This window comes from Sus scrofa, chromosome 6 (genome assembly GCF_000003025.6).
Source record: "Sus scrofa isolate TJ Tabasco breed Duroc chromosome 6, Sscrofa11.1, whole genome shotgun sequence".
Classification (NCBI taxonomy): domain Eukaryota; kingdom Metazoa; phylum Chordata; class Mammalia; order Artiodactyla; family Suidae; genus Sus; species Sus scrofa.
The window spans coordinates 32,716,323-32,729,116 of NC_010448.4; the positions used below are offsets into that span (position 1 = coordinate 32,716,323).

At 40.0% G+C, this 12,794-nt stretch overlaps 1 long non-coding RNA gene across 1 annotated transcript in view; it reads left to right on the forward strand.

The window, feature by feature from the left end:
- The window catches only part of LOC102158585, a 60,750-nt gene extending 51,580 nt beyond the window's left edge, over positions 1-9,170 (forward strand). The window contains exon 3 of the long non-coding RNA XR_002344604.1: positions 8,891-9,170. This is a non-coding gene — a long non-coding RNA (uncharacterized LOC102158585). The remainder of the gene's footprint in view (positions 1-8,890) is intronic.

The following is a 12,794-nucleotide window of genomic DNA, read 5'->3' on the forward strand; positions in this document are numbered from 1 at the left end:
ATTTACTAAATCACCAAAACATGGAAAAGAGAAATACTTCTTACTCTTTGTTCTGCAAGTCAGCTGTGAGGTGGAATGACTCTTGTGCTTCAGGTCTGTCAATCATTTCTGATTCTAGAACTGCTTTAGTAAACATTAAGGTATTTTGAAAGATTATATTCAGATTCTTTTTTTTTTTTTTTTTTTTTTTTGGAGACTTTTCTTTGTTTAATGAATTGCCTCTTAAATAATGCTCTTACTCTGCTGTGGAGAGAATGATTGAATCGGTCCTGTGTGTGTTGACTGGCAAACACACATAAATGGAATAGTAGCTGGGCTCTGTAACCAAGACAAGTTTACGAAACATTTAATTGTTAAGGGAGTCACAGTATTTCAGAGGTTGACCTTGAAGTTTTAAAAAAAGTGAATTGATCCACTGGAACAAGTACAAAGCCAGCTTTGGTGCTAAATGTAAATTGTTAAAAATGGTACGGCATAACATCTGCCTTGTAGTATGCCTTAATCAGCACTGTGAAAAATGAAAGTTTAACGATCTACTATAGTGGCTTCTAAGTGAAGAATAAACAAAGGATGAAAGAGTTTCTTGCATGGTTTGTAACTGATGCCATGAAAAATGTCAAGAACCATCTGCCTCAGACTTATCCAAACTGTCATCAAGTATTCTAATCCAGTCAAACGAGATACAACTAGAACAACCTATGTAACTTGCTGAAGGCTTATCAAAAGAGTTGTAAATAAAGAAGGAAAAAACCCATCAACTGTGTAGCCGCAGATTGCAGCCAGCTTGCCTGTGGCTTTGAAATTCAATCCCATTTCTCTAGTCTGACAAACTGTACTAAATAGCAAAATGGATTTTTATTGCTCTCAGCCATTTTCACTTTAGTTGCTATCAGAAGATGAATACACACTTTCCTAATAGAATCAGAATCGTGATTTATATTTTAAAATGCACAGACTGGTTTGGACCTTACCACTCAGTCCATGAGAATGTACAGAGTGCGTACAGAGGGGTTAAGCATTGCCCTTCTGTGGCTGAATTCCCCCAAAACTGGAGAGCTCCCTTTGCAGCTCAGGGTTAACGAACCCGACTAGGATCCATGAGGATATGGGTTCCATCCCTGGCCTTGCTTGGTGGGTTAAGGATCTGGCGTTACTGTGAACTGTGGTGTGGGTCACAGATGCAGCTCGGATCCCGCATTGCTGTGGCTGTGGCATAGGTTGGCAGCTGCAGCTCCAATTCAACCCCTAGCCTGGAAACTACATACACTGCAGGTTTGGCTATAAAAAGCAAAAAAAAAAAAAAAAAAAAAAAAATATATATATATATATATATATACACACACACACACATATATATGTATATGTATATATGTAAAATATATACATATACACATATATATTTTTTTGGCTGTGCCCATGGCACGTGGAAGTTCCTGGGCCAGGGATTGAACCCACACAACAGCAGCCACCAGAGCCACATCAGTGACAAGGCTGGATCCTTAACCTACTGAGCCACCAGGGAACTCCCCCACTTTTTGAATTAATTGGAGCTTTTCTGATGCTAGCTATTTATTAGTCAAATTTTCATATTCTGCTTATTAAGAGTATAGAGTTTAGGAGTTCCCATTGTGGCACAGTGGGTTAAGAATCTGACTGCAGCGGCTCGGGTGGCTGTAGAGGTTCAGGTCAGATTCCTGCCTGGTGCAATGGGTTAAAGGACACGGCATTGCTGCAGCTGTGGTAAGGTCACAGCTGTGGCTCAGATTCATCCCCTGGCCCAGGAACTTCCATATGCCATAGGTGTGGCCATAAAATTTTTTTTTCTTGTCTTTTTTTGTTTTTGCCATTTCTTGGCAAAAACAGCATATGGAGGTTCCCAGGCTAGGGGTCCAATCGGAGCTGTAGCTGCTGGCCTACGCCACAGCCACAGCAACGTGGGATCCAAGCCACATCTACGACGTACACCACAGCTCACGGCAACGCCAGATCCTCAACCCACTGAGCAAGGCCAGGGATCAAACTGGCAACCTCATGGCTCCTAGTCGGATTCGTTAACCACTGCGCCATGACAGGAACTCCAAGGCCATAAAATTAAAAAAAAAAAAAAGTGCAGAGTTCAGAATCATACTGATGGGGTTTAAATCCCAGCTCTATCACTGTCTCACTGAGAAATATTAGGAAAGTTGCTTAACTTCCCTGGATTTATTGTCTTGGTCTGTATGACTGAGATAGTTATAATTACTTAGACCATAGATAGACATGAGTTTATGAAACATTGTTCCTGAATTACAAAGTTCCTGAAACATTGAAGCCAATTATGGTAGAGACACGTAATGCTCACTGAATGTCTATATCTCTGTCTACATTTGGGTTTCCTTCCTTTTGGTTTCTCCTTCTCACTTGGGGTGGGGCCATCTCACTAGTTCTGACCAATGGACTATATTAATAGAAGGGTTACATGTCATTCCCAAGCCAGGATATTTAACTGCCTGTGTGCTTCCTCCATCTTTCTCATTCCCCTCTGATGCCACCTTGGAATTGATGTGTTCCAAACAGAGTAGGTAGAAGATAAACAAGGGCCAATTGTTCCATGTTGAACCTCCCATGAGAAAGAAGTATGTCTTTGTTGGGCTTAGCTGCTGAACGTCCTTATTAATTTGTTACTGCACATGACAGAGCTTGGTCAAATACATAAATCAATAAGTGTTGGTATTTGTAATTATAGATACCTACCTTGCTATGAATAGATACACAATAGATGTGTGTTGAAATGGCATGTGATCTTCTGACTATTCCATTCTCCTCTTCACTGTTTCTAACTGAATAGAAAAAAAAGGGGGGGGGAGGAGAAGAAAGATGATACAAATAAATGTAGAACAAAGCAAAATGTTAAAGCTGCAAAGGTAGTTTCACAAAAGGACCTCTGATAAATTAGAAGAGATTACTTATAGCTGAGAAGTTCTAAAAGAAACTTCATGGACGTGGAGTCCCTTTAGCTAGCCTTAGAGGATGAGCAGTATTGGGATTGGCAAGTCTAGGAGTGTGCGGGGCCTTCTGTGTTTCGCCACCTCAAGATGGAGAAAAACGCATAAGTCTTTAGCAAAAAAAATGAAGAAACAGGAATGACCAATGTGCATATGAAAAATAGGCACTCCTACAAGTAAGCAAAGTAATCAAATCAAAATGAATCAACATGGACATAAGAAGCAGGTATTGCTTTTTTTACCCGTAAGTTTGGACAAAATATGAAGACTGATGATATCTGAGGCAGGTGAGAGTAGAGAAAAGGCATTCCCACCAACCTCCAATGGAAGGATAACTTGCTTACGTTTCTGAGGTTTTTGGCAATAAACATCAAAGCCTTAAAAATGTGCTTATTTTTCACCCAGTGATTTCACAAAGATGATTGTATATATTCATCAGGAAAAAAAGGTTAAGCGTTCCCGTCGTGGCGCAGGGAAAGCGAATCTGACTAGAAACCATGAGGTTGTGGGTTTGATCCCTGGCCTTGCTCAGTGGATTAAGGATCTGGTGTTGCGTGAGCTGTGGTGTAGGCCGGCAGCAGCAGCTCCAATTTGACCCCTAGCCTGGGAACCTCCACATGCTGTGAGCACAACCCTAAAAAGCAAAAAAAAAAAAAAGGTTAAATTGTAAAAACAAACAAAATAACCCACAACAACAGGAAGCAATCTAAATGTCCGTCAATAGGGGATAGATACAAAAATTATGGTGTATATGAGAGCATTATATGAATTAAAAATGATACATATATAAACCTGTCGACATAAGAAAGATCCATACTATACAGTTAAAATAAAAGGATGTCTTAGATCATTATGGACTATATGATCCTATTTCTGTCTTAATTTGTGAAGTTATATATTGTGTAAGTTGTATTTTTAGAGTTTAGAATTAGAATTTGTAGAATTATATAATGCCTAATTATATTTCATAAATATGTATCTGTATATTTGGATTTTAATTAGATTTCTATTTACATATACATTCATATCCTTTCCAAATTTTTATATATCAAAATTTTTACAGTTTATACTTGGGTGATTTTAAGTGGCAGGATTATAAATGAAATTCATTTTCACCTTTATTTTCTGAGTTATTTCTCATGTTTATGTGTGATTTTTACAATAAAAAGGGAAGCTATTTTTTTAAAAAAAGAGGGAGAAACTGCCAGGAAATGTCCTTCGTGTTTGGATGTGGATAAGGGACTCTTCTCATGGCCTCATCCCCTGTGTGATGTGATGGATATAATTGCTTACAACCTGATTGTGTTTACTCTTTGTGTAAGGAGATAGGGTGCACTGTGGAACAGGCCATTTCTTACTTACATAAATCATTTTGCATTGAAAAATACTGCTTATCAACAAGTTTTTATCTTTTTTGTATTATCTGCCATTTCTCTAAAAGCAAGTGCGCCTTTAATTTTATATAAGTCTGTGGTTTGACAAGCCACAAAAGAAAAGAGAAAAAGATGGATTGATGCTTTAAGAGCTAGAAGACCGGAAATCTCTTGCCTTGTACAGTCAGGGCAGAGGATTCTTGGTTGTGTTGTATTTAAAATAACAGCTATCATGCATTGAGTGCTTTCTCTTTGACAGGTCTGTGCTAAGCACTTTCTGTGCAGTATCTTATTTCATCCTCATCACAATCCCATGAGGTCAGTTCAATTACTATTTTAATTTTATACATCAGGAAACTGAGTTTGCTGCTTATTAAGTAACTTATCAGGGTTCCACAGCTACAAAGGGGAAGTCGTTGTTTGCCTTCTAATTGAGAGATCATTGTGAGATGATCAGATTCCAGATGGTGGAATCTTGATGAATGAAAAGGGATCAGGTTCGGGATTAGATTATGTAGATTTATTGTTGCTAATTCCTTTTTTTTTTTTTAAGAGCTGCACACTAGGCATATAGACATTCCCAGGCTAGGGATCAAATCAGAGCTGTAGCCTCTGGCCTACACCACAGCCAGGGCAACGCAGGATCCGAGCCACGTCTGTGACCTACACCACAGCTCACAGCAAGGCCGGATCCTTAATCCACTGAGCGAGGCAGGGATCGAACCTGCGCCCTCATAGATGCTAGTCAGATTCGTTTCCACTGAGCCATGACGGGAACTCTATGTTGCTACTAATTCTTGGCAAATTTTTCCCCTTGTGTTGGAGTAAACATGACAAACAGAATGCACCTGTATCCACACTCTCATTTACATGAGCATAAAGGAATAAAAACTATATATCTATATGTAAATCTAGATTTATGCCAGTGAAGACAGACGGGGCCACAGATGAGAGGTGTCAAAGCATTTTTCAAAGATTGAAAACAGAACCCAGAATAGTAATTACCTTAGCAGACTGGAGAGAGCTGTACCCTAAGTGCTTGTGATATAAGGAAGTAATACAAGGCTCTTTGCTCTGGAGATTCCTGTGAAAGTTCAAAGATTGAAGGCATCTTTAATGGCTATTTATTTACCTACTTAGTTATTTTTCTTAAAATATTTTAATCCATTTTGTAGAATTCTTACTTTCCAATGCATTACTTTATGATTGTTTCCCTTTTCTTTTTTCTTTTTTTGAATTAGAAAGTTTTGAGGTTTTAAAATTGTGCAAGTATCATATTCATATGGAATTTCAAACAACATAGAAATGTAGAGAATAATAAAAAGAAAGTCTTTTCACACCTCCGTAAGATTCTCTGGCTTTGCTGCCCAGCATGGTATCCAGTAGCTCCATGTTGAAACTTAAATTTAAATTAATTAAATCAACTTAAATAAAAAATCCAGTTCCTCAGTTGTACCAGCCAGATTTCAAGTGTTTAACAGGTAGCCAGTGGCTATTCTCTTGAACAGTGAAGAGATAGGAAGTATGTTGGACATTATTGCTCTGGAGAATATTCGCTGTTAACAGTTTTATCATATAATTTTTCAAAATATTTTCAGTTGCACATAAAAATAATAATGTATCGTGCTATTCATACTCATGGTTTTACACAAATAGTCGAGCTGCTTTTAAGGAAAAGCAGCATTGCCTTTTCCCATCCCTCTCTATCCCCAGCTTAGCTTCCCAGAAGCACCTGCTTATCATTTTTAAAATCAAATTATAGTTTATGCATTGCAACGAGCTAATAGTGTAGGAGCTCAAGAAAAGCATCCCTGACCATCTCCAGTCCTATAATATAGAGACAAAAATCTATTTTATGTTTCTGGTTTTCGCTCTTTTGTGACTGCTTCCACAACTCCCTTTCTTGATTTATCACTCAGTCAATATCTATTAACTCCTCAATGTGGAAGATGAGGATTAGCTTGCCCCTATCGACCTCTCTCCTTTATATCCTCCTCCTAGTGTTTGAAATTTATATGATTACCTCCTATTAGTTGCCTCTCTGCCTCTAAAGAACATTGTTTAACCTCCTCTTCTTATTCATCAACTTTCCCTGGACTCGGAAGATCCAACTCCTCAACCTTCTGTTCGGTCCTTTCCTCCCGTTTCCATTTTGCTCCAACATTATATATTCTGTCTGCCCACCAAAGCTGTGTTCTCGAGGCTTACTCCATGGGTTAAGCCGACTAGCAACATTCACTTGGAACAAAATTTGTGGCTGGAACTAAGAACACTCTGAGGATCCCCTAATTTGGGTATTCTGCTATCAATTTAGCTAGATTTGATTTGATGTTAGAGCACCTGATAGAAGCTTGACTCACACCAGTGAGGGAGTGTGTGTGTGTGCATGTGTGTGTGTCTGTGAGCACACATGCATGTGCACGTTGCAGTCATGTTTGTGTGGGCAAGTGCTCTTTTTCTCTAATCATCTCAAGTGGGAAGTGCATGTTTAGGGGCTTTGGAGATCCCTCTGAGACAAACTGTAGCAGTGTGATTCTGATCCCTTTGATTGTATACAGGCCTCACATCCTAGATCTTTGTTCAGACACCATCTCTCTGGCATGGCCTGGGGGGCTGTGGATACTGCTGAGCTTTCTGATCTTCCAGAGTGTAAAAGATTTCCTTGACTGAGGTAGAAGCCCATGTTCTAAAAGGCTCGGAGAGCAAAATTCCAATCCCAGAGATCTATGCAAATGGGTGGAGACATCTATATTACAGAGACCATGGATATTGACACAAGTTATTCATAATTTCAATAACAATATTGGATTGCCTTTAATATGCACTAGTTGAAAGGGGGAACTAACCAAAAGCTAATATTGGAGCTTGCTTTCAGGCTGCTGGGAGGCCCCAAGAATCTCATTGGCAGTCTCGTTTGAAGATCAGTTCCCTATGTCCATTAAACCAAGATTAAATTAGTTTGTGGGAGCTGCTTTTAGCATTTGCACTATTACATTATGCATGATTCCTGACTGCACATCTCATGAACAAACTACACGGAGCTCCATTAGTGATTTTTTAGGGCTGTGCTTAACTTGGAAATGGATTGATTCTGTGTAGGTTAATGTATAGCAGTGGTGCTGCCATGTCCTTAAAAATTCCCTTATATTTGATATCAACAGGGAAGCACTCTTTGGGGATTATGGCTCATTTTAAAAGGATAAATTATGTAGATTGCCTGATTAGAGAGCAGTAAACCCTGTAACAATACATTGTAATATCAGGGAAAATAGCAGGCCCCTCCTCTACACCTTGAAGAGGTCAGGCTACCTCATTCAGTGTGTTTCCCACCACTTCCCCATGTGGGTAAAACGATAGCCCCAGCATTATTCAGTAGTCAGGACAGAGCCAAAAATTGAACTCATATCTTTTATTCCGGTTGTGAGACTCAGAAGACTGGGTTTTTAGGGACTTTAGCTCATCCTTCCCACTAGAGGGCCGCATCCATTTTTCTGTTCTTTCTAGAGCCAAAGTGCTTTAGATGGTGAAGGTGTTGATACAAATACGCTGAATTGCAGCACCTTTTATAGAAAAGGTGGCTGGGGTACACTTAAATATCTAGTTTAAATTCCTTTACTAAACTGTACGTAGGCCAGGCACAAAGATCACTCAGCCAGAGTTGCTACCCTCTAGGAGCTGCACGTTCAGTGGGGGGGAGCAGGTGATGCACAGGCAGTATCTCTGGAAGGGAGCAGAATGCAGCAGGTATGCTGGGCCTACAGAAGAGGATCTTTCAGCTGTTTCAGGCTGCTGATATCTATGGCTGGTGGTGCACATGACTTGGCAGCGGGTATCCAGGCAGGAGAAGAGGCATGAGTACGGGCACAAAGCGACAAAAGAGCATGGTGCGGGCAAGGGTTGATAAGCCATGATGGGAGAGGAGAGGCAGGCAGATGGATCAGGGAGGAACTTCCATGCCAGGTGAAGGAGCTGGCCGTACTCTGGGATGTCTGATGTGAAATGGCAGAAGCAAGACTCAAATTCACTTCTCTTGGTTCCCCAAACCACACCATCCACCTTAATCATTCTGCCACACTTTTCCTCTCCCCTCACTCCTGGAGTGTCTTTTTTTCACAGTCCCTACTGGGAGATCCTCTGCTCCTGATCTTGCTTTTTACTGGTATTTGTAAATTTAAAAAGCATTTTTTTTTTCTTTTTAGGGCCACACTTGCGGCATATGGAAGTTCCCAGGCTAGGGGTTGAATTGGAGCTGTAGCCGCCGGGCTATGCCACAGCCATGGCAATGCCAGATCCAAGCCAAATCTTCGACCTACACCACAGCTCTTGGCAAAGCTGGATCCTTAACCATCTGAGCAAGGCCAGGTCTCAAACCCATGTTCTCATGGATCTTAGGTTCGTTTCCACTGAGCCACAATGGGGAACTCCCAGGTAATGCATTTTTTTAAGGACCAAAGGCTATAAAGAGAAAGATAAAATCTCCCTTCCTGTCTTCCCAATCCTAGACTGCTAAATGTGTCTTATGTATCTTTCCAGACATATTCCACATGTGGAAGAAGCATTGTATACAAAGGACATCAAGCAACTTACACTGTTCAGCAACTTGCTTTGGTTCATTTGATAGCAAATCTCATGCAACTTTTTATGGCTGTATAGCTCCTGCCTCAATTAAAAAAAAAAAAATTGCTGGGAAGTTCTCTGATTGCCTAGTGGGTTGAGGCTCCTGCTTTCTCACGCTGTGGTTGTGGTTGCTTCTGTGCGGAGTAGGTTCAATCCCTGGCCCAGGAATTCCCACATACTGCCTGTGTGGCAAAAAAGAAAAAACAAAACAAACAAACAAACAAAAAAAAACCCAAGAAAGAACCTGAAATAAACGTTGCAACTCTTTTAAATAAAATAAAAGTAAAAATAAAAAAATTGTTGCATAGTATTTCATGGCCCAGATTTATCTAATCAGACTCTTGTTGAACATTTGCGTATTTAAATTTGCATGCATATATTATATATATACATACATACTCACAGATGAATAGTGTATATGTTAACTGTATACATTTATACATATTTATGCATAACTGTGTGCATTTATACATATGGTATATTATAAGTACGGTAGAGAAAGTACAAAACATGGATTAGATACGTCCAGAAACTAGGAGAAAGATTGTCTTAAAAGAAGGAATGAGGGGAGTTCCCCTTGTGGCTCAGCGGTTAACAAACACGACTAGTATCCATGAGGATGTGAGTTCCATCCCTGACCTCGCTGAGTGGGTTAAGGATCCAGCATTGCTCTAAGCTGTGGTGTAGGTCGCAGATGTGGCTCAGATCCCTCATTGCTGTGGCTGTGGCGTAGGCTGGCGGCTACAGCTCTGATTAGACCCCTAGCCTGGGAACTTTCATATTGCCTTGGGTGCAGCCCTAAAAAGACAAAAAAAAAAAAAAAAAAAAGACAAAAAAAAAAAGAAAGAAAAAAAGAAGGACTGAGGGAAACAAGCAATTTCATGTTTATTTGTAACATTTTATTTCTTTAAAAAAAGATATATAGCAAATAAGGTAAATGTACTGATAGCTATTGAATTATCCTTTGTGATTTTCTGTATCTTTCAATTCTATAGCCTTTTTCTTTTTTGTAAAGTACACACATATGCAAAGCAAGTTGACAGAAGCATCCTATAATAGGCATCATTTTATTTCCTGTAGGGATGCACTTGAAAAAACTGTCCATGAGAAGCCCCTCGGTTGTTCTTGTCAAAATCAACCTCAGGATTAAAAGAGGTTTCTGGTTTAGTTTATACCAGGAGACCGATGGGAGAAGGCAGGCAGATAATTTCCTCCTCTTTTTACCATTCTGTGGTTCTTCCCTACTAGAACCCTTCTGGAAAGGTCCAACTTGCCAGGCAGCCTTACCCACTGAGGGGCCTTTTGTCTTACACTGTGGCTCACCCAGGAGAGGTGGCCAGTCTGGAAACCCATCTCCTCAGAGGCTCTGCCTCCTTCCTTCTGCCTCACCTTCACCAACTGTAAGCTTGCAGCTCCCCACTAAAACATCAGCACTTAAACCCTCGCCTTGCCTCTGCTGTCCAGACTGCTCAGCACTTCCCTGCGACCCACGTGGGGCTTACCATGTGGAGTTCACGTGGCGCCTTGGAGAAGTTGGTCTGAAGTGTTTCGAGAACCAGGCAAGTGGTTTCGTCAAATACAGATGAAACTGGGGAGCCCGAGCCAGGTGTCCCAGATTCAAGCCCGCCCTCTAGTTCTTATTAACCGTGTGACCTCTCATCTCTCTCATCAGCCTAATGGAAGTGGTATTACCTGCCTTCTTTATCGTGAAATGCCATCTTGAGGATCAGAGGAGAGAAGGCTTTGGAAAGTCATGTGTAAAGCATCAAGTAGTACACAAATTGGTCATTGCCACTATTGAGCATGAATTTGGTCCAGTGAATTTGCTTGCCTTTTTGGTCAATACAAGATCAGTGCAAAAATGTATGAAACTGTGAAAACTTCAAGTAGGTTATTGTATTAGTTGCTTAGGTCTGCCATAACAAACTGATTGGCTTAAAACCACAGAAATTTGTTCTCAGACCATCTGTCTTGTAGGTTAGAAGTCTTAAATCAAGGTGCCAGCAGGGCCTTGCTCCCTCCAAAGGCTGGAATACTTTCCTTGCTTCTTCCAGCTTCTGGTGACCCGAGGCGTTTCTTAGCTGTGGTAGCATAACTCCAGTCCTCTACCCTTTCCTGGCTTTCTTCTCTGTGTGTTTCTATGTCTCCCAATCTTTTTCGCCTTGTAAGGAAACGTGTCATTGAATGTAGAGACCACCCTAATTTGGTACAATCTCAGTGTCACCTAATTACCTCCGCAAAGATCCTGTTTCTGAATAAAGTCACAGTCACATGTACCTGGGGTTAGGATTTAAACATATCTTTTTGGAGGGGATACAATGCAAACTACAATAGTTGTGAAAGCTCGTAAAAATATTTATGTGCACCTATATGTATGTATACACGTATGTGTATGTATACCTACATATATTATGGATCTATGAAGCTAACTATGTGAGGAGAAATGCAATTCTTATTAATAAGCAAAATAATCTAGCTTTTTGAAATCTTTTCCTAAGGTTCATGCTCAAATTGCCATTTTTTTAAAATTCTAAATACCCTGCCCCAGGAGTTCCCATTGTGGTTCAGCAGAAATGAATCTGACTAGCATCCATGAGGACACTGGTTCGATCCCTGGTGTTTCTCAGTGGGTTAAGGATCCAGTGTTGCCATGAGCTCTGGTGTAGGTTGCAGATGCGGCCTGGATGTGGCATTGCTGTGGCTGTTATGTAGGCCGGCAGCTGCAGCTTCAATTCGACCCCTAGCCTGGGAACCTCCATATGCTGCTGTTGCAGCCCTAAAAAGACAAAAATAAAATAAACTTAACTTTAAAAATACCTTGCCCCAAATATATTATAATAGGCATATAGCAGTCATTTAATACTGTGCTGCAAAACCATCCTTTAAAGGAGTCCTTTCAGCATTTCAGTAACTGAATCATCTTGGCAAAGAAAAAGAAGGAAAATGGAGAAAGAAACTCAGTTACCAAGCATTTATCATCACTCAAGTTTGCAATAAGTCTTTCCTTTAATCATCATAACTAACCTGTAAGGGGGAAATGCCATGGTTTTGTTTGTTTTATACGTAAGTAAACTAAAGCTGAAAAGAATAGTGATGGAAGAATATGAGACTCCAACTTTGTTCTGAATCAAAATCTCAAGATGAATTTTCTTATTCGCAGTTTAATTCTAAAGTAAATACTGTGTGTAATAACAGTCCCATCTCTTGAGCAACAATAACATTAAAGATATAATCTGAATAGTGAAGGATGGCCCCCCAATCTCTCTAGCCTTTAGTGTTCACGTTTTATGGTTGTCTTCTTAGAACTTAGGACTCTGCTCCTATATACTGAGTCCAAATGGCTTGGTTGCTAGATTATAGCTCCCTTCTCCCTCAGTGCTCGGTTGCTTATTCATTTATCCATTCAGTGAATATTATTGGACAGCTACTATTTTCTAGATGTAGGATTCCAATTAGTGACTAAAACAAGCCCTCACAAACCTTACCATTTTATGGTAGCTAAAGAATTGGCTTTATAGGTCAAATCAGTATTTCACTTTTGGTACCACGGCTGAAAATAATTTGGGTCAAATCAACCTAAAACTCAAACAAAAGGAGAAGAAGGAGAAAAAAGGCAACATGCACATACCTGATGTGAATCCATTCCCGCAGGCCATAGAATGCTCCTTGGCTCACAGCCCAGTAAAGTATATTAAGATTGAAGGGGGTGCAGAAAAAAGAGAAAAGCTAAGGAATGAAGAAACTGCCAAATAATTAAAAAAAAAAAAAACATAGAGGGGATGAAAAGACTATTCATGGGGGTAACTGATAGTTGAAAATT